Source organism: Bos javanicus, chromosome 19 (genome assembly GCF_032452875.1).
Source record: "Bos javanicus breed banteng chromosome 19, ARS-OSU_banteng_1.0, whole genome shotgun sequence".
NCBI lineage: Eukaryota > Metazoa > Chordata > Mammalia > Artiodactyla > Bovidae > Bos > Bos javanicus.
The window spans coordinates 8,605,350-8,625,467 of record NC_083886.1 but is presented as its reverse complement, the minus strand read 5'-3'; the positions used below and the strand labels follow the sequence as shown (position 1 = coordinate 8,625,467).

The 20,118-nt window shown below is 45.0% G+C and overlaps 1 long non-coding RNA gene across 2 annotated transcripts; it reads left to right on the top strand.

Annotated features, from left to right (window-relative positions):
• The first annotated feature begins 987 nt into the window (after positions 1-987).
• Positions 988-16,240, top strand: LOC133231650 (uncharacterized). 2 transcript variants are annotated; one of them, XR_009731183.1, is made up of 4 exons: positions 988-1,271; positions 2,586-2,698; positions 3,794-4,321; positions 7,262-10,235. It is a non-coding gene; the product is annotated as an uncharacterized LOC133231650 (long non-coding RNA). The 2 variants fall into 2 exon arrangements; XR_009731184.1 differs by lacking the exons at positions 3,794-4,321; positions 7,262-10,235 and adding exons at positions 14,533-14,662; positions 15,052-16,240 and having other exon boundaries at positions 993-1,271.
• The last annotated feature ends 3,878 nt before the right edge of the window (positions 16,241-20,118 follow it).

Here is a 20,118-nt window from a genome sequence, read left to right as displayed (position 1 = left end):
GCCAGCTTGGCAATTTCCCCATTGTAGGATTCTGTGCCAGTCACAGGGCGTAGGCACCTCTCAGGGTGCCGAGAGGATTAACTGAGGCAATGTGTGGGACAGTGCCTAATGTCGTCCCATGGTAAACCGTGTCTGCTCCTGTCAGCTATCTGAAGCCTTGAGGCAGAGGAGGGATGGGACTGGAGAGAGACAGAGGAAGCTTGAGCGAGCCTGAAGGCTTTGGCAGTCATAACAACAACAGTGAATTCTGATATTAGGGACTTTTACACTCAGTTTCCTTATCACATAATAATCCAGGGAGGTGGGTGAGTGTGCTGTTAGGAGCTAGTATCTGGTCTGGCCTCACATGCACTGCGGTTTTGGGGTGATGGCCTTTCCTCCATTATATCCTGCTGATGTGATTCAGGATGTGAAGGAGGAGGAGATTTTACTGGTGGAAACATCCCTGGGCTGTAAATCGGGGGGCATTGGGTAAGTGCCCTAACCTTCTGGAGGCTTCTTTGAACTCCTGCCTTTTGAGAAACCCACCAGCCCCCACCCTCCACCCCAACCCCTGGAGGTTCTACTGAGGCCACCACCCCTTTCCCTGTGAGGACGCCTGTCTCTATGTATCTCTGCTAAGTGTGGAGCATGGTGTCGAGCTTAACTTTCTGTAGTTTGCTTTGTATTTTGTTTCCATTTTTAAACAAATTTATAATTTTTACACATCTAGGACTAGAAGGTAAGCTTGGCCACAGTTTTATCTTTGTCATCTAGAATAGTGCCCACCACATAACAGGGGCTCAGTGAGCATTTGTTGAATGAACGAATAAACAATTAACCCTTGAACAATCTGTTGTTGGGATGGGAACCCTCTGTGTGGTCAAAAGTCTGCATATAACTGGTAGTTGGCTCATGGTGCCACGTGGAATGTGGATTCGACTACCAACAGGTTATGCTATACCATAATATTTACTATTGAAAGAAATTTGCCTATAAGTGGACCCATGCAGTTCAAACCAGTGTTGTCTGAGGGTCAACTGTACTTCCTCAAATAACATGTCCTTGGGAATGTCCCTGGCACATGTCCAGAAAATGGTAGCTAGTTTATCACAATAAACTTGTTTTGCCAACCTCACTTCTCACAGTCCCAATTCAGTAGCTAGACTGTCCATTCTTCCCACTAAGTCCTGGGATCTTTAGGATATTTTACGTCTTCTTTCTGAATTTTGTAAGGGGTACTGCATGGAGTGGGCGCTCTGTCAATGCTGAGAGATTGGTTGGTGGGACAGGTATGTCTTGGGTACGTATGTGTTTGTGTGTGTGTGTGTGTGTGCAGGTAGGCATGGGTGTGGTTTTCTTGCAAGCCCCCATTCCCTGGAACTGACGATGTTTGCTGAAGTTAGTCAGAATGGCTGGGACTCAGGACTCTTGAGTCCTCTTCCTATGATTCATGGGCATTCTGGAGAAGTCTGTGAAGCCCTTAAACTACAGTGAGAGCTGGTATTTAAAAAAAGAGGATGACTTCGTTCCTCGTTCCCTTTTGTACATTTTTCCACTAGCACCACAAGCTCCTCCAGGAAATTTCAGATCTTTAACCATCTTTAGAAAAAGTCATTTTACTAGTAGTATTTATTTTGACTACTTTTTTTTTTTAAAACTGTCTACTAACTGGGCATTTGTTCATACCATTCATTCATTCATTGTTTTGACTTTCATTCTGTCCCTACTATGTGCCAAGCACTGGTCGGCACTGCAGAGGTGAGACACATCTTCCTTCACCTCCAAAGAAATCCCGGGGCTGGGAGACCAGCAAGGACCTGGGAGCGGAGATCTGGTAGAGATGTATGTGGAGTCGGGGAGGGAGAAGGTCAGGGAAGATTTCTAGATGAGAGTGCGCTCTCTGAATGAGAACCCACAAGGTGCCAGGAGTCATGCTCAGCACGTTGCAGACATTATCTCATCCGCTCCTCAGCCGTCTATGAGGTAAGCGCTCTTATCCCAGTGTTTGTGTGACCTCGAGTGAGTTCCTTAACCTCTCCAAGGCTCAGTTTCCTCATCTGTAGAGTGGGATGTGTAAAGTCTCAAAGAGTTGTGGTGGGAATTCTGTGTTTAAGATGATAGACAAGAACTCAGCCACGTGCTAAGTCGGAGTTACTAGGTGGCTCATAAGCCACCAACTGTGACTCTTACAGTGAGGAGATGAGGCCTGCAGAGGATGAATGACTTCCCTGAGCATCACGAGTAGCATTTGGTTCCTGTGCTTTTAAATACAAGCCCCGCCATTATGTATGCATATATAGAAGTTGGGAGTGGATTTGGAGAGTTTGTCTTGGATGGCAAGGTGTGTTATTGAAATATTTTCAGCAGGGTAGCCATCTCATACTTCCTACTCTGTAACCCCCTTCATAATAGCTATGGAAACCAGGAAGCTGGTAGAAGATCGAGGATTGTCACTACAGAACTCCTGGCCGGCAAATGACAAAAGGAAGTCATTTTAATAGGAGGAGTCAGGGAGGGAAAGAAAAGAGGAGAAAAGAGAAATAAAAGCAATCCATCTCTGACTCAGCACCGCTAACTGAAATTATTTTTTATCCTCTGTACAGAGTCACCACCCAGCTCTTCCAGGAGCCACCTCCCGGGGCAGTCGTAAGGAGCCCTGATAAAGATTTATGTGGTTTGTTTTCTTTTCCTGAGCCTTTGAAGATCAGCGGAGGAGGTAATGTTTATGGTTGGTTGGTTAACCCTACAGCTCTCTGGGGTCTCCTTCTGTGAACCCCGGGCTGATTCTCAAGGCAGGAGACAGCAGGCCAGAGCTGCCCCATCTGGGGAACTGGCCTTCTAAAGGCCAGGGTTGGAGAGGATTTCAGACCCAATAGTTCTGGAGGCCTGACTTACCACAACAGCGTCAGCACTGCAGAACGCCCCCACTGTGTTCGGAAGAGAACCAATTCGTCCCACAATTCATCTTGTGTCCACAGGGGAGTGGACACAAGAAAATCGTGTCAAGAGGAAAAAAAAGAGGTTGGGGTGATGCTTGTAAGGTTGGGTTCAGCAGGCCCTGAGGTGCTTGAGCCTGATCAGGTGGAGGCAGAATTGTCTAGAGTTCTTTCATGTCAGGAATGTTATAGGAAGATATGTATATATTTAAAAAATAAATGAATCTCTGCTTTATTTTTTTAAAACTCTAATATTTTCCTGGCACTGCTCTTTAGAATTACTTATTTGTCTGGGTGTCCTGAACTCCATTTCAGGACCCAGCTGAAAACCGTGGACAGCTGGAAGGAAGCAGATACCTTGGAGATCCAAGATGTTTGGTATTCCTTTCTGACCTCATTAAAACAAATGAATCTGCTTGTTTTCTTCACATGTTCCTCCACATCTTAGGATAGCTACTTCAAGAACATTGGAAAAACATGTCTTTTTTGGAATTATGTTGGGGAGGAGAGGGCTTCGGTTCTTTGACTCATCTGGGAAACTCTGGATTTCTAGCTCCAAATTTGTCATTTCTGGTCAGAAACCTAGGAATCAGCAGGGGATTCCTCCTCTGAGTAACAGTGGGCTTCATTTGAAGAAATGTTTATCCATGTTCTCTCTTTTTTTTTTTCTTTCTTTAGTCAACAAACTGGCTGCAATCATCTGTTGATAATTTACTCAATAAATTTGTAAAGCATCTGTAAGATCCCTGCTGACGCATGACAGTCCTACCTAGTAAAGGTGGTCATTTCCCGCTTCACACGGGTGAGGAAGTTGGTGCACAGGGAGGCTGAATCACTGGGCTACATAGCATTTCTGATTCTTTTCATTCTTCCAGGTTGTCTCCCCCAGAATCTATAGTGGGGTGATCCTAAATGTGGAAGCCAGAGAGACCGAGTTCAAATCCTGCATCTTCTTCACTCTGGTGGGGCCTTGGGCAGGTTCAAGCCTCAGTTGGTTCGTCTGTAAAATGGAGATCAAATCAACAATAACACCATTGCCAGGGCTGTAGTGAGAATGGACACAGACAAGGGGTTCAGAACCCTCTACAATAGTTTCTCCACATGTGGGATGAATATTGGCATTATTAGGCCCAGGTCATGATCCGTGCTCTGGTCCTGGCGCCTGAAAGGAATCTTTCAAGTTCACAGAGGAGCCTACCTAAGCCTTTGGAAAGTGTATATCCTGCCTTGGGTGCTGTGTTCTCTGTTCTGGGCAGAGGTGGCCTTGAGAGCAATCAGCTTCGGTTCCTCCACCAGGAGGTAGAAATATTTAACATAACAAGGTGACCTCATCAGGGGCGGACCAGATGCTATCATCCATAAACAGCCATTTATTCGCGCTGAGCAGGCCCCACACGCCACAGGTAAGCTGGGAAAGAGAGATGGAATTGTTCAGGTCTGCAGGAGTGGAGGTCGAACAGAAAGGCAACACAACCCTTACTCATAACTTCCAATTGCTGCAAGTGTGTGTGTGTGTGTGTGTGTGTGTGTGTGTGGTGTGTGTTTAAAGCAGGTTAAACAGGTTTTCCATGGAAAGGTGTAGGACAGGCCGAAAGCAGGACAATGACATAATTTTCTTTTTCACGGAGTCATCTACCTCTCCCGTCTCTCAGTTCCGTCCCATCTCGACCCATCCTGTCCCCTGCTCCCCATTTCAGTCACCATCACTCCTCCTGCTTCCCATCCCAGGAGAAGCGTGTGAGGTTCCAGTTAGGCTGATTGAACTGCATAAAGGCACTCTCTTCCCAAACGAGCAAAAATATTCCCACTTAAAAACGTACATAAAATGTTTATGAAATGAGGGAGGAGATTCTGAAGTTATTGTAGGAGCTGGCGCAAGGCAGGGCCAGACGTGCGTTAGAGCACCTCTGATGGTTTTCTTCGCAATTGCCATTGAAAATATGTAGACACGCTCCTGCTCCCTCCCTGGAAGCACCCCCCCACCCCCGGCCCCCGGCCCCACCCCTAGGCCCAGCTGCATACGCACACAAGAGCTCGCATATATACACAGGCATGCTCCGACCCCAGTAATCCAGCCAAACACGGGGCTGTTCCTCACAGGCGGGAGCTTGTTGTTTTAGCCCGTTGTTTTCATTTCGGTGCACCTGCACCCCTTGCCTAAACCCCCTGCCACACTGCCCTTGCCTTGGCCAACAACACAGGGATGTGTGTTTCTGAATAAGCCACACATTATTCAATTCGGTTTCCCCAGGAATTCGGTAGGAAAACTGGATCCCAGTGAATTGGGCTTAATTGGATCCTTCAGGTCCTGAGCATGCTTCACCTGCCTTGAGCTTGTTCTGTGGACTCCCTCGTCCCCACTGACCTCTTCTTCCCCTCCATCCCCCGGGAGCTGCTCATGTGACATGGCAGAGGTCTCTATCCCAGGCAGGAGCAGGGCAAGGAGCTGGGGGCTATGTGGCTGGTAAGGAAAGCTTGGGCCGTCTGACATTCTGGTGGCTGAAGGGTGGGCGGAGAGGGTGGGCACCAGGCTCCAGGATGATGAAGAGCTATTCCATAATATTTGACTTCCAGCCACTACAGAATCCTATTTGCAAATGTTAAATAACCTAGCCAATATGGTACAAATTATCAATAGCAGCAGGGGGAATGTTGACTGCGGCAACTTGGGCTTTGAAGATATTTCTGTGTTCTGGGTGCAATCCAGGGCCAATGACGTCTTAAATCCAACTTCCACTTGATGGATCTCTGAATCATGGCAGAGATGGCATTGCACAAACAAAGCAAAGGCATCTTCCTGGTGGGGACAAGCCAATTTGGATCTAAATTAAGACCCAGAGGAAAACCATCCTAGAGTTGCCTTGCCACAGTATGAGGGTGGTGTCACTTTCTTAGCCAGAGAGAGGCATGAAGGTCAGGAAATCAATGGTGGCTTATTGGAATATGAAAGATAAAGATGAAAAAATGAAGAATCTGGGCTCTAAGCTCATCCTCAGGCGCTGAGCGTAGACATCACCTTTACAGTATCCCTGAGAGGTGGCGGCGGTCCTCCTGGTTGAACACAGGGAGCTCACTACTTCAGTGGTGGTACCATTCATTACACTCAGACAACTGGGATCATTGTGATTTTTTTTTTTTTCTGTTAAAATTAAATTGGTCTCCGTGACAGATACATCTTGCTATTATGTTAGTTATCCAATGCGTAACACATTCCTCCAAAATTTAGCACCTAAAGACAACAAACATTCATTATCTCACAGGGTTTCTAAAGGTCAAGAATTTAAGAGAAGTTTAGCTATGTGGTTCTGGTTCAGAGCATTTCGTGACGTTGTGGCTAAGGCTGCAGTCAGGATTGTGGTCAACGCAGCTTCTATTGGAGGCAGGCAGGCCTGCGTGCAGGTGGTTCCTCCCATGGCTGTCTCAATTCCTCGCCAGGTGGGCCTCGCCACAGTGCTCCTCATAGAGCACCATAGTGCTCCTCCACGCATCTTCACGGCATGGCAGCTGACTTTCCCCGGAGCAAGAGGTCTGAGGGAGAGCAAGGAAGAATCCATATGCCTTTTATGACCCAGTCTCAGAAGTCACCTGCTGTTACTTCCTTCACATTCCATTAGAAGGGAGTCACTGAGTCCAGCTCACATTCAAAGGGAGGGAAATAAATTTCCACCTTTTTAAGGGAAGGCATTTGAAGAATTTGTGGATACATTTTTATATTACTACAGTTGTAATCCTCCTAAATGATACCACGGGAAATAAGCCTATTGAATTATTATGGTAGCCTTCCAGATATTTGACTGCACACTCCTGGCTAAATATCCTCAATTCTTTTATCTATTCTGTGCATGACTTGCTGTATATCCCCCTACTTTTCTCATGTAGTGTGTCCATAAAGCTGAAATAGGGTACCTTGAATTGGGCAGAAGACCCAAAATATGAATACAGAAGACTGCGTGATTGTTAGAACTCATTAGCCCATGCTTGGTACACATAATAGGCATTCAATTAATGTTTGCTACTGAAAGAATGAACACATGGATTACTATAGGATAGACTTATTTGTACTAAAATAGCTGAAGACTGCATTAGTTTACTCATGGGTGTGTGTGTGGGGTCCTTTTTCTTAACAGATTTGCATACTTTTGTTTAATTGGGAGTTTGTTAAGTAAAATGCTTAAATCAACTTTTCCCCAATCCTTTGCCCAGTTACAATTCTCCCATCTCGTCCTTGGATTTTTTTAAACGTAAATAATGGAACTTTAATCCCTACTAAGTGACATCTGCGGATCAAGCTTGTTCTGAACCATGAGCCTGTCACCAGTTCAGGTTGTCTCTCCTACGTTTAGGTGGCCCAAAGCTGCATAGAAACATTGATTAACTACTGCTTCTTCAGGCTACCAACTTATTTCATCTGTGGATATTTTCTCTGCCACCAGAGCTCCTGATTTCCGGTCTCTCCTTCTCACTGATCTCTGCATGCAATCAGCGCTCCAAAAAATGGCAAGCCACCCATAACTAACTTGTTCTAACTTCAGTTAATCCAAGCCATCCCCCACAGATGCGCCTCTCTCGGTAAAGACCTTTAGAAAGCGAGATTCCACTTCCTCCCACGGTCACCCGTTTCCAGAGTTCACCATCTGGAGTTTGGGGAGAAAAGAGTGGGGAGAATGATGCACTGGTAGAATAATTGGGGTGGAAAGGATTTATTCTTGGCCTTTTCAGCAGGGACCAAAGTCTTTTTTGATTTGAGTGGGTGGAGGGAGATGTGGGGGTGGGGAAGATGGGCCTCAACTAAAGTCTGAACATCCAGCAGAGATGGCCATTTGGAAAACCAAGGCAGAGTGAGGAGTGGAGGTATTCCACACAGATGTCAGTGTCTGGGGCCAATTAAGAGAGTGCATTTGGATAAAGTCAAAGACGTTAAGGGCAGGAATCTGAGTTTTCTTTGCTCAAATCAGACTTGGCAAAATTCTGGTCTTAGTTTATTTTTTCTTTTATCTTGATCTGCTTTATTATGGTTTTAAATTATAGAAATAATAGGTACTCTTTTTTTTAACCAAGTCAGATAATTCTGAAGTATGCAAAAATGTTAATAATCTCCCTCTTCCCTCTTCTAGTCCAAAGTCAGAGGTTACAATTTATGTTTCTCCGCATATATATGTATCACATATGCATTAATAGGATTTAAAAAATTACTTACAGCAGGCTGGGTCATAAAATACAGTTTACACTCTCACTCTCCTTCTCTTCCCTCCCCTTCATCTTTTTTTTTTTTTCCCCTTCTCAACCCACCGTGGATATTTACAGGTCAATATAAGTGGCTCTTATTCTTGATAACAGCGCTGTGTGTGCCAGCTCAATCGTGTCTAACTCTGTGCAGCCCCATGGACTGTGGCCTGCCGGTCTCCGTCATCTATGGGATTTTCCAGGCAGAAAGCTGGAGTGGGTTGTCATTTCCTCCTCCGGGGGATCTTCCTGAGCCTGGGGTGGAATCTGTGCCTCCTGCGTTGGCAGGTGGATTCTTTACCCTGAGCCACCTGGGAATCTCATAGCAACACTAGAGAAGCAGCATAGTTTGTCCAACGTTTCCCTGTTCACTGGCACTCAGGTTGCTTCTAGTTAGTTTTGCCACGAACAGCAAAGCTGCATTAAGCATCCTGCACAAATATTCTTATCTATTGATGCTTTCGATCACTATTGAGATTTCCCAAGGTGGGATTTTGGTTTTATTCGGTACCATGTCTTATATTCTTTTATGCTGATTAATGGTACAATAAACAATGTACTGTTTTCTCTACCTTAAAGCAACTCTCTAAACCATTTATTTTATTTTATATATGCAGTAGCCAGTTTCTCAAAGTGGCAGTGTGACTGAAGGAAAACCCAGGAAAATGCATCTACTCGTTGTCTAAGTTGGGATCTACGCTAAGTCGCTTCAGTCGTGTCCGACTCTGTGTGACCCCATAGACAGCAGCCCACCAGGCTCCCCCGTCCCTGGGATTCTCCAGGCAAGAACACTGGAGTGGGTTGCCATTTCCTTCTCCAATGCATGAAAGTGAAAAGTGAAAGTGAAGTCGCTCAGTCGTGTCCGACTCTTGGCGACCCCATGGACTGCAGCCTACCAGGCTCCTCCATCCATGGGATTTTCCAAGCAAGAGTACTGGAGTGGGGTGCCATCGCCTTCTCTGAAGTTGGGATCCAGGGTAGGCTGATTTCTATAGACCCAGTTTTGAAGTGCATCCATGTGTGCCAGTGAGTGTAGATGTGAAGGTGTGTGTTGTGCTTTAAATGACTTAGCTGGAATGCAAGGAGTGAGCATGTCTAAATAGCATTTCATGTTAAATAAAATAAAGGGATTGTAATACTCAAGTGTGATGTACTAGACAGAGCATAGGATTTAAAGTCAGAAGACCTAGGTCTACATTTTCTGGTTCTCTGCTTACTGGCTATATATATTCTCTTAGACTTGATATCTTCATGAGAAAAATGGGCATCATCTCAGTGACCACCTTGCAGGTTGTAAGAATTAAAAGAGAGACCACAATGTAAGCCATTCAGCCCTACGTGTGTGCATGCATGCTACTTTGCTTCAGCTGTGTCCCACTCTTTGGGATGCTATGGACTGTAGCCCTCCAGGCTCCTCTTTTCAAGGCATTCTCCAGGAAAGAGTACTGGAGTGGGTTGCCATGCCTTTCTCCAGGGGATTGTCCTGACCGAGGGATCGAACCTACGGTTCTTATGTCTCTTGCATTGGAAGGCTGGTTCTTTAGCATTAGCTCCACCTGGGAAGCCCATACAGCCCTACACATGTGATTTAAATGCATTTAATGGAGAAGGCAATGGCACCCCACTCCAGTACTCTTGCCTGGAAACTCCCATGGATGGAGGAGCCTGGTAGGCTGCAGTCCATGGGGTCGCTAGGAGTCGGACACGACTAAGCGACTTCACTTTCACTTTTCACTTTCATGCATTGGAGAAGGAAATGGCAACCCACTCCAGTGTTCTTGCCTGGAGAATCCCAGGGACGGAGGAGCCCCGTAGGTGACCGTCTATGGGGTCGCACGGAGTTGGACACGACTGAAGTGACTTAGCAGCAGCAGCAGCAGCAATGCAATCAAAACACTCTAGGGGAAGATGCTTTTTTTTTTTTTTTAAACAAACAACAAACTCATAAAGTCAGAAGGGGCCACAGGGACCTTAGGAATCTTCCAGAAACTCAGGAGTGTACCTGAGATCCCAATGGCACCCAAAGCCTAGAAAAGGTTTGGCTGGGTTGAGTGGAAGATATCATAAGCTTACAATCAATAGTGTGTTTCAAAATAGTCATGCAAAAAAAAAAAAAAAAGGCTGCTTTGGCATTTTCTGCATTTGAGGTCCCAGATTTTACCTGGCTGACAGGATTACTTTTGGAGAGCTGTCTGGTTTGGGATATAAAGATTCTTTCTAATAGACTAAAGCTGTTGCTTGCAGTCCTGTACCAAGAAGCCCATGGATAATTCTCAGGCTTCTCGAATTGACAGGAGGATTCTTTACCACTTTCATTAAGGCAACCAACGCAGTGATATGCCTGGGGCTGTCCTCAGTCCTGGGCACGATTAGATAGCCTTGCTCTCGTTGCTGGATCCCTTGCTCTGGGGAAGCCAGGCATCATGCCATGAGGATACTCAAGCAGCCCTATGGAGAGAGATACTTAGTGAAGAGCTGAGACCTCCTACATCTTGATCTTCATTCTTGAATGGCTAGAACTGTTTAAAGAAAAGAAAATATGTCACGATCACAAAAGTTGCCTTCCATCCCTTACTCCCTGGGGGGTTATTCTTGGTTCTTTAAGACTGAGATTCTCAAATGTTGCTCTTATGGAATATTGGTGTTCTGTGAACTAGAATGAGGAGTTTTCCATTAAACTTAAACAAGAGCTTCTTTTTTTCAAATATCAGAAATGAAAAAATTAAAACAGCAGTAGAATTTTATCAATTTTCAATCCTCCATCCAAATATGACATCACTTATGATTATAAGTGATAATATATATTAACACTATAACCTTACGATTTTTAAATATAAATAAAATTATATTTAAAATTACAATTTCATGTGTGACTATCATGGTATGTCATAGAGGGTTGTTACTTCCAGTGGGCTTCATGATATAGAATTAAGTTTAGGGCCATTTTTAAAGAATTATTTTAATGGAATATTATATAGGAACCCTTCAGAAAGTTATGGGAAGGGGGCTCATTTGTTCTAGTTTTCCAGAGACAGTCCCTGGTAAGCCAGTGTCCTAGGCTCTGTCCAGTTAGCATCCACTCTTACTGTCAAAAGTGTTCTGATTTTTATGACAAATTATGTTTTCATCCTAGTTATGGGGGAGAGGTCTTCCAGAAACCCAGTAGGAGGGAATTTTTTGTTATTGTTGGCTAGCTTTTGTTAGACGGAGAAGGCAATGGCACCCCACTCCAGTACTCTTGCCTGGAAAATCCCATGGACGGAGGAGCCTGGTAGGCTGCAGTCCATGGGGTCGCCAAGAGTTGGACACGACTGAGCGACTTCACTTTCACTTTTCACTTTCCTGCACTGGAGAAGGAAATGGCAACCCACTCCAGTGTTCTTGCCTGGAGAATCTCAGGGACGGGAGAGTCTGGTGGGCTTCCGTCTATGGGGTCGCACAGAGTCGGACACGACTGAAGTGACTTAGCAGCAGCAGCAGCTTTTGTTAGATAGATGCCAGGCATTGATTTTTCCACATTTAATGCATTTTCTCAATTAACCCTAAGGATCATTAGTAGGTGGTATTAGAGGTAATCCAAGTCCCAGAGAGATTAAATAATTTGTGCACATTCAAAAAGCAACCAAGTGGCAGAGTCAGGATTAGAACCCACGTCTGGCAAACCCCAAAACCTGTGCGCTTAGCTGATGCATACTTGTTTTCATCCTCTGTATTAGCAAGTGGTCTGAGATGTTGGACTTCAGTCCCAGCTGCCTGAAATCCTCAACAATGCCAGCGAAGCAGATGAAACCTCAAGTGGCCAGTGGGGCTTCCTTCTGGGGGAACTCTGTTCCCTGGGTAGGGAAAATAAGGTGTGTGTACTTATCTGAGTATTTCTGATAACCCCAAGGGACACCCTGTCCATTCCTCATTAGTAGAGCTGCCTGTTTACAGCCAGGCTGAGATTTTTTTTTTTCCCAAATTAAAGTATAACGAATTCGCTAAGACTTCATTCCATGTTGCCCTGCCAGTTGGATGTTTTGGGGGCAGATAGAATGCAGAAGTGTGAGTCCAGCGGCCTGCCCTAGGGTGAGATGAGAAAAGAGCTGAACTGTGTGCGTCCTAGCAGCCGGGAGCTCTCCCTCTGCTGTGGCCTGTTCTGGGACTGTGGGCCAAAGGAGCTTTGGAATTGCTTTAGACCTGCCTCTGTGCCTTTAGCTGTCCGGGTAAAAACATCACCTCTCTGGAGGCCTGTGCTGGAGCACAAACCCACGTATTGTCTGGCCCCTGGCAGGCTGGTCTGTGGAGGGGACACTCTAAGAGCTCTATTTTAATCTTTTGGAGCTGGGCCAGGGTAGGAATTCAGCTGCCAGCACCAGGCTCCCCACCCCCACCCTCTCCCCCTCGCCCCCATACTGCTACCCCTCCTCCTGGTTTCATTTGCTCTGACCTCCCATCATGAGAGGTGCTGGTGTTCTTTTTTTCTCCCTTTCTCTTTTCTAAACTACCAGGGCTCTTTCATTGATTTGACCTCCCAAAGTGAGGCAGACCAGGGCTCCTCAGTGGGCTACTCGGGGCTCAGAGCTGGCATGGAGCCAGCCCTTGAATCCCGAGATTTACCTCCAGATGTGTGTGCCTCTGTGCTGGTGTGGATGGGTGTGTGTGTGTTGCGTGTGTGGGGTGGGATCTGAGAGTGCTGGTGCGTCTGTGTGTGTTTTTGTATCTCTATGAGTCTTCTCTCCAGATGAAGAGAATGTATCGGGCGGGGAAACTGAGGAAAAGATGGCAGGGAGAGTCAGGGGTGGCCCGCAAGCCCACTCTTCTCCCACCGCCTAAGTCCTTCCCCGGTTGTCTCTCTAGGTGTGTCTTCTTGTCCCTCCCCGGCCTTTTCTGGGTAGGAATGAATGAGCCTTGTAGCCAGATCACATGGCATAGCCAGCAGGGGACTCCTTGAATTCTGGCCTCGGCCACTGGCTGGCTGGGTGATGTCAGGCATGTGATTCCCCTTATCCTGAGCCTCAGTTTGCCAACCTGGAAAATGTGGAGGATACCACTACCAACTTTCACAGAAGGTGGGGACCCGATGATTCGCTGGCACTCCAAAGGTGGCCTGTAATGCCAGTTCCTTCCCAGCCTACCTGGCCTTTCCCAGGAATAAGTCCGAAAGCACCAGCGGGGCTGGGGCCCTGACCCCAGTGAAGAGGCCGCCCAGCTGGGAAGGAGGGGCCGTGTTCTTCCTGCAGGAGTGGGAGGGGGCGGAGGGTGGGGCCCTGGCTCTCCCCCCGGAATCTCCCACCTTCCCTCACCCCCATGCTGCGGGCCTCTGCCAGTGATGTGCATTTTCCCCTCTGCACCGGCCTCCCAAACTGACTCACTACCTCGACAGGGTAGCAACTTCCAAAACAAAACTTTTTCAACCAAGGAAAATATAACTGTGAAGAGGAAAACATTTCAGTATCAAGCCTCCTGGGACCCGAGGAAATGTTCTGAACGTTTGTCAGGGAACCGTGCTGTCCTGACCTCACAGGCTTTGCTGAGGATGGCAGGAGGACAATGGCTGGCACCTGGCACCAGCCAGGCCGAATGACCCATGCGGGGGCTGGGCTGGGGCTCGAGTTGCCCCGGACTCAAAAGAATCAAGTGTGTGTCTACCATCATGCCTCAAAGCAGGCCCCACCATGGCAGGACAAACATCCCGCAGGACAGGGGCCTTGAGCTGTCCCATGCCAATCCTTCCACTTCCCTTCCAGCCCAAAGGAGATGCCCACGGCAAGCGTGCTGTCTGGCAGAAGGCCTGCTTGCTTCCCTCCTGGGTTCTGGGAAATGGCTGATGGAGAACATTCCACACTTTATAATAGTGCCCCCTGGAGTTGTGCAGTGCCTTGACCCTTTCCAGGACACTCCAGGGAAGGGATGGTAGAGCAGTGGTTGGGCAGGATCTAAGAGAACAGCTGGTGAATGGTGCTGATGCCAAGTCAGGATGCCAGGGCAACTCCAAGGGCTATTCCAGACCCTATCCACTGTGACTCCACAATGGTCTGGATGATCAGGGAAAGGGAAACGGAAATAAGCAAAGCTGTTTTCTGAGAGGGACTGGGGTCAGAGTGGAGCAGAAGGAGGAACTTGGGGGGGCAGGTATTGGAACGGGATGTTGAGCAGAAATCACTCAGCTGTTTTCCTTCCCCACTCTGCTCTGGGATAGACTCATCGTCGTGTCTACTATCCTCACCCACGTGCTCTTCCCCAAAGAGCAAAGGCAGCACCTTATAAACTTATAAACAAAACAGAGATGCTCAGAGAGGAATCATGACTCATCTCTGATATGTCCCCACTGTGAGTATTTTTTTATTTGAAATTTAAAAATTTTGTATTTGACCAATTTATATTTTTTTATACAACTTTATTTATTTAGCCTTGCCTGTGGCGAGTCTCCGTTGCTGCATGGGCTTTTCTCTAGTTGCGGCACGGGGTCTACTCCCTGTTTGTGATGCGCAGACGTCTCATTGAGCTGTCTTCTTTTGTTGAGGAGCACTGGATCTCGGGTAAGTGGCTTCAGCAGTTGTGGCTTCTGAGCTCTAGGGCACAGGTTCAATAGCTGTGTGGATGGGCTTAGTTGCTTCTCGGCATATGGGATCTTCCTGGATCAGACATCAAACCTTCGTCTCCTGCACTGGCAGGTGGATACTTTACCACCGAGCCCCTCATGAGTATTTGAAATTTCAAAGCTGAAAACGATCCTGCGCATGTGATAGATGTCTTCATCTGTAAGTTCAGAGAGGAAAAGTGTCTGGCTTGTAGTCACAGAGTGCCTGGCCCTGAGCTAAAACATGTACCTCCCGGGAAAGGGTCTGTGTGCTTTGCTATCTGACTCAGCTTCCTTTGTGGTCACTATCTTTGTTCATAATGTCCTCTGTGTGTCTGTCCACGCAAGGTGTCTGTTCCAGAGACAGAGAGCTTCCGGTGGCCAATTTAGGCACTGTCCTTCCTTTCTCATAAGACCTAAGTCTATGGCATGGAGCATGCTGGAGAGTCAGGAGTCTTGGGCCCTGGATTTCACTTCATTGAGCCTCAAGTTCCTTATTTGCAAAATGGAGATAAAAGTTCTTGCTGTGATCACTTCACAGGGAGGTTTGTCAATCTCAAATAAAAAGGTGCTTGTGAAAGTCTTTTATAAATATATTGGAGAGTGCAGTTACCAAAAGCTTGGTGGGATAAGTGGTGTGGGCAAAAATGGCCTTTCGGGCATTGGGACAATACTTTTGCAGGTTTTCTGGGTGCTCCGAGGGTGCAGCTGGGATAGGTGACCAGCATGTATCCATCTCCATGGTGTCCAGCCACTGGACAGGATGCTGGGCTCTTGGATCCAATGGGCCGTCTGGACGGCAACGTTTCCCACCGACTTCCTTCAGGAGGCTGACCTCAATCAAAGCACTCTGGAGGTGGCACGTGGAGTTCGTGGTAGGGTTTTTCAGGAAACCCATTCAGTGCAGCCTGAAGGAGCGTCCTCTGATCCATTATAGAGAGCTGCAGGCTGGTAAGCATTTGGAAAAGTCCTGGAGTTCATTTCTCTGTGGAGAAGTTAAGCAAACTATGACTGACAATTAACCTGATTTTCAGTGGATCGCTTCATCAGTTTATCACCCATTTAACAAGTCTTTGTACCAGGAGCTACGAAATGTGCTGGGGAGATGAAGATTAAAAAAAGAAAAACCAAACAAAGCCAGGCAATTGCCAAGGGGGAAGGGAGTAGGAGAGGGAAGGACTGGGAGTTTGGGACTAGCAGATGCGACTATTACATATAGAATGGATGAACAAGGTCCTATTATATAGCACAGGAAACTATATTCAATATCCTGTAATAAACCATAATGGGAAAAAAAATAGGCAGTTAGAGATCTGATCTAGTCTAGTATAGACTAGTCTAGTATCCTGATCCAGTCTAGGGTACTGCTGGGGCCTAGCTTCCTCTAGTCTGTATCTAATGCCAGTCCCTTCTGTGGCAAAATAACAGTACAATGATTGATGGAAGAGGGATTATATGATAGAATAAGGATTATTATTATTATTATTAGTAGTAGTATAGACAGCATAAGAAGCATTATGCAAACGTGAGTGTGCCATGTGCTACCTGAAGAAGAAAATGCATTTGCACAGTCAAGGAATCATTGCAAAAATCTAACTTACTTGACAGATAATACTGGTTGAGAGAATTTCCTGGTGAGTGTTTTCCCTTGCCTGGCAGTCACTGTAAATCAATAAGAAACTCCTGGTTTCACTTCAGTTCAGTCGCTCAGTCATGTCCGACTCCCTGCAACCCCATGAATCACAGCACGCCAGGCCTCCCTGTCCATCACCAACTCCCAGAGTTCACTCAGACTCATGTCTATCGAGTCGATGATGCCATCCAGCCATCTTATCCTCTGTCATCCCCTCTTCCTCCTGCCCCCAGTCCCTCCCAGCATCAGAGTCTTTAATTCTCTAACATAATATTCAAAAATTTTTCTGGAGAAGAAGAAATTATTTCTCGCTGGCAGATGGAAATACTGCATATTGCTTAGCATACCTTATCAAAAGGGCTAAGCAGTCAATGAAGGCTCACTTCTTACTTGGCTTGAATTTGAAAGACCTGCCCTTCCCAACACCTCCCCAGGAGTGTCCATAGAAGAAAGGGGATATCAAAGAGCCGTGTCATCTGTTTGGTTTGAAAAAGAAGGTAAACTTTTATTTAAAGACAGAATTAGGGAGAGAAAAGTAATGGTTTGCTTAGAAAGATGACAATTTACATAGGGAAAACAGCACGTTTTATCAGGACAACAGAACAGCCTTCTTAGGCTGTCAGGAAAGCCGACCACAAACATGCCAAAAAAAGTTGAATTTGTGTGTGTGTGTGTGTGTGTGTATTTAAAAGAAGTCTGTAAAACAACATAAGACAAATACATAGTCCAAAGCAGTATATTTTCTGTTTTTGGGAATTCAAGAGGACCTTTGTGCAAGTTCCTGGGATTGAAGTAATCTGTTTGTAGTATTCTCAAACACAGAAGAAATCTCAAATCTCAGCCAGGAGGAGTAGCGGTAAGGGAAGCGCTTTGTGGGTGTATTAACAAAGGCGTAGAGAGGTAGAGATAGGACAGCGCATGCAGAAATGCACTGAAGACATTTAAACATGCACGCAGTGGAGGAGGGCTAAGGTCGAGAGGCCTGAGCTCCTGGGTGCAGTCTGATGAGAGTATTTGCCATGGTAATTTGCTGCTGTATTTTCATACTTGACACCAACCAACTGTACAAGAGAAATTACTCAACTGCTATTGATCGATAGAGGGCCAACAGGTTAGAGTTTTCCAATAACTGTCAAGACAATGCCCTAAATAGTAACTCTTTCAAAGTTTCAGTGAGATTTTAAACACTCAGACTGAAAAATCTTTGTCTTCATAGAGACTTGGGAAAAACAGGTAAGGCAAGTACTGACAATTCTATTAGTTTATTATTTAATTGACATTTTTCCACACTGCAGACAAGGGCTTGGAAATTATCCTTTAAACAACAAAATATCTTATGAAGAATCAACAATATTTTTGACTTCTTCCTCCTTGAACTAGGTTTCAACAACATCAAACTAGATATAAAGTATATTAGTAATATTTAATGCTTATGAAATAAAGTCATTCCCTCTGACGGGTAAGATTTCTTCTGTTGACAATTTTTCTTTCAGATACAATTAGGCAGGTAGGAAATTATCAAAAATACTTGCCATTAGAAAAATTATCTTAATTCTTATTAACCCCTGACCTCATATAAATTGGTAGGCTCAAGAGGCATGCATTTCACCAGTGTTGGTTTTGACTGAGGGTACTGGCCAGTTACAATATCTATTTAAAATGCTCAAATAGTCTGCAAAAGTACATTCTACAAAATATTATTGTTTCAAGATTGGAGGTCACATTTAACACACCGTACATGATTCTTCTGTACATTTACAGAGGTTTAAAGCACACAAAATTGTGCAGATAACATACTGAAGTCTAAACTTTTACATAGACTCAGTTGCATATGTAGCAACGAGATACAATAAATTCTGAACAAATAACAACCAATAATCAGCCAAATTACTATGTACACATTAGGCAGAAAGCAGTTAAACATTGCCTAATAGAATGTCACTTAAATTATTTTTTCTATAAAACACTCCTACTCTCCTACCCCACCCCCACACTTCTTTAAATTCATTTTCCATAAAAAACATTAAACTGATGCTGTGATAATATACATAAGTGCTCCCAAACGTCAGCTTTGTCACAGGGCAAGAAGCAACACAGCAACTCAGAGTGACTTAATGCAACAATTTGCTGGTCTTGGTTTTATAAATCAGCTACTGGATGGTGGTAACTGTGAAACCATATTCAGACTTTTATGTCATGGGATGAAGGAAGAGGAGCAGAGTATTAACTAATAGCTTCTTAACATTTGCCACTAAGTTAAATATTGACTTTTCCTAAAATAAAAAAAATGTCTATATCTAGAGAGTAAAGACGGTAGGATAATATTGAAAACAAACAACAACAAATCTCCTTCCTTTATCCAAAGAGAATATTGTCACAGTCTACTGATATGATTATTTAAACAAAACCAACTCTCCTGTTGAATAAACAGTTTACAAATTCATTAATAATGGAAATGGAAGAAATAATTAAAAAAACAAAACAAATATAACTACTGTGTGCAGATGTGGTGGAAAAACCAGAGACCTGAAATATGGCAAAATCAGTGCTTCATAAACAGTCAATGGATTTTTCTAAAAATACTTTTTGCTAATGGCAAAGTTCAACACCTCAGAAAAGCTCTGAATTAAGATCTTAGAATAAGTTTCCAAGCTGTACACATAGTTTCAAATACACTACCCTTGTTGTCTGTAAGGCCGCATTGAAGTTTAGCGTAACAGTCATAAGCCATGTGTTTGAACATCTTATGAGAGGAGACCGGCAAAGAAACAAGTTTTTGCCTTGTTCACCCTACTACCTGTGAAGAGGTATCATTGCTTTCCAAATAGCTCCTTTAAAAATTTCCTTAAAGGTATGACCAGAAAAAAGTTCCGATTTGCTTAATTGAATCATCTGGGAAAATATTTAGACTTTATAAAGTGACAATGTAGCACTTTCAATTCTCTGAGAGTGCTCTCTTGTTAATCTATAACTACCCTCTCTAATTGGTATGTTATAGTCCAATAAATAAATATACCAAGAGATGCACATTGTCTGCTGTAGCTCTGCTACATGCAAAGTTGAGTGAGCTGCAGAATAATGCCATCAACTTTCGAACAAGTATCAGTCTTAAAAAGCCAGTGAGTTCTGTGTGCTGTTAACAGAACTAGGGAACTGAAACGCCCTGCAGACCCCCTAACAGCTCGAGTTGACGGTTGTCCAAGAGAAAGGGAGTGTATCTAGGGTGGAGCGTGAAGAACGAGACAGCGCCAAGGAGGTGGGGTTATCTTGTATGCCTACTTGTCTAAAACTGTCTTCGAGGGAAGAGCTCAGCGTTCACCAGGGTGCGCATTCATGTGGCAGGAGAACAATGAATGAGAGGCCAGTCCTCTTTCCCACTTGTCTGGCATGATCTGCTGGCAAGGATGGCGTAGGTGTTTGCCAGGTGGCTCCAGGACAAGGTCTTTTTAGGGGAGTATAACAAGGCTTCAGTCAGTGCTTTTCATAAAGTGCTTTGAGATCCTTCAGGAATGGGGGCTGGAAGAATATTATTACTAACTGGCTTCAACTTTCAAACCACATGGAACCATTTTCTCCAGTGCAGTTATTGCTTTGAACATTAGTGAATGTTCTTAAAATGGAATGGTTCTTATCTTAAATAATCACTTCTTAAAATACCCACTCCCCAGAGTGGACGTTTTTGATGACTGTCTCCCAGGTACCTTCACCAAGAAAAATGCTGTGATAACCTTGTAAATGATCACTGAGCCTAGGTATTGATGAATTGCATTTTCCAGGCTATC